This window comes from Lucilia cuprina, chromosome 2, assembly GCF_022045245.1.
Source record: "Lucilia cuprina isolate Lc7/37 chromosome 2, ASM2204524v1, whole genome shotgun sequence".
In the NCBI taxonomy this organism is placed as follows: domain Eukaryota; kingdom Metazoa; phylum Arthropoda; class Insecta; order Diptera; family Calliphoridae; genus Lucilia; species Lucilia cuprina.
In genome coordinates, this window is record NC_060950.1 from 58,838,847 (window position 1) to 58,841,229 (window position 2,383).

At 30.6% G+C, this 2,383-nt stretch overlaps 1 protein-coding gene across 3 annotated transcripts in view; it reads left to right on the forward strand.

Moving 5' to 3' along the window:
* The window catches only part of LOC124420086 (ecdysone-induced protein 74EF-like), a 185,198-nt gene that overhangs the window by 181,379 nt on the left and 1,436 nt on the right, over nt 1-2,383 (forward strand). The gene's annotated exons all lie outside the window — the stretch shown is intronic.

A 2,383-nucleotide genomic window follows, 5' to 3' on the forward strand; every position in this document is an offset into this window, starting at 1 on the left:
ACTATAGACTAGACTATAGACTAGACTATAGACTAGACTATAGACTAGACTATAGACTAGACTATAGACTAGATTATAGACTAGGCTATAGACTAGGCTATAGACTAGGCTATAGACTAGACTATTGACTAGACTATAGACTATACTATTAATTAGACTATAAACTAGTCTATAGACTAGACTATATACTAGACTATAGACTAGACTATATACTAGACTATAGACTAGACTATAACTAGACTTCAGACTAGGCTATAGATTATAATATAGTGTACTTTGAAGTCTAGACTATCTAGACTACAGAGTACACTATATTCTAGACTATAAACTTGGCTATAGACTAGGCTATAGATTATAATATAGTGTACTTTGAAGTCTAGACTATCTAGACTACAGAGTACACTATATTCTAGACTATAAACTTGGCTATAGACTAAACAATAGACTATACTGTTGTCTAGAGTATAGACTAGACTATAGACTAGACTATAGACTAGACTATAGACTAGACTATAGACTAGACTATAGACTAGACTAGACTATAGACTAGACTAGACTATAGACTAGACAATAGACAAGACTATAGACTAGGCTATAGACTAGACTATAGACTACACTGTAGACTGCACTATAGACTGTACTACAGACTGTGCTATAGACTACACTATAGACTAGACCACAGACTAGACTATACACTACACTATAGACTAGACTTCCGATTGGTCTATAGATTAGACTACAGACTGGTCTATTAAAAATCACGACATATTGGGGTTATTTTTCTGACGCATAAACTTTTGATAAGTAAAAAAGTTTATAAGTCAGAAAAATAACCCCATTATGTTGTGGAAGTACTATTCTACAGAATTTACCATGTCTGTGCCTATCAGAAAAGCTGATATATTAAAAACACAGCAATCTCACCGTAATATTGAATAATGTTTTAAAAATTTCCTCATCATTTATTTCAATTAAACGACAATAAAACTATCAATTTATGCATAATTTTCTTTTAGCTCAATTGTAGTATCCTTATTACTTTGACAAGTTTAGGAAGTAAATATATATTTTTGTTATAAAGGCAAAATCTTTCAAGTTTGACAATGATAGATTAGTCAAAAAAATACACTTTATTTAATATAAAATTCTAAAAAAAAATATTTTACCTTAAAAAAATAATCGACAGAAAAAAAACTAAGAAAATTGCCTCCATTGAGAAATGAATTTACCTTGAAGCTCGTTAAGATATAAAATCGATTTTTATCATTCAAAAGCATCAAATTTGGAAGATGCTGTGCTATTGTTGGAGTTTTTTTTTCATTCGTTGTAGTGTATTTTTTGGGGGTAATATAGTTATCGCTGTTAAGGCATTAACAGCTTTCTTTTTTTATTTACAAAATATACAACAAACACATTATCACACTATGTATACAGAAAATAACAACAACAATAGCACAAATATCCTCCGGGACAATAACAATGATATAAAATGCATTAAGATTTTAAATATTAAGATAAAATAACTGGCAAACATAGAAAAACATGAAGCAGAAAAAACAACACTCAACTTCAATAAATGAAAAACAAAAATATAACAACAACAACTAAAATTATATTTTAAGAATTATATATAAAAGAAAATATTATAGGAAAAAAAAAAAACAAAAATAAAATGTAACGATACTTACGACAATGCGATATTTAATAACAATTGTATCATAAAAAAATTGAATATAAAATATATATGAAAAACAACAAAAACAAGTAAATATTGTAAAAAAGAAAACCACTTATATCAAATACCAAGGACTACAGGATGTGATAACAAAAAGGCAGTAAGGTATATCTAAATTTCGCAAGTAAAGATCGACTGTTAAGAGAATTATATTTTTATATTCTTAATCTCAAAATAAGCGAAATGTCTGTTTCTCGAAACTTCAGATGCGGGAGCGGCTGCAGCACAAGTTGCTTTAGGAATCTAATGTTTTCTGGTTCCTGAAATTTTAAATTTGTAGGTTATTCAGAGCTTACTCATAGAAGAAAAGTCTTCCAGCTATGAGCCTTCTGTGTAGCTGCAGATTCCCACATTGATAACTCTTTTTATACCCTTCTCCTTCGTGAGAAGGGTTTATATAAGTTTGTCATTCCGTTTGTAATTTCTATAATACAATTTTCCGACCCTATAAAGTATATATATTCTGGATCCTTATAGATAGCGGAGTCGATTATGCCATGTACGTCTGTCTGACTGTCGAGAGTTTTAACGTGAGCACCGGCCGTGTCGGCCTTATCTCACGGTGGTCTTTTTCATCCACAGGGTAGACTTGAGAACGGTCTACCATCGCCCCTTTGTCTTCAATGAAGACTCAGGTGGCAATTTTTG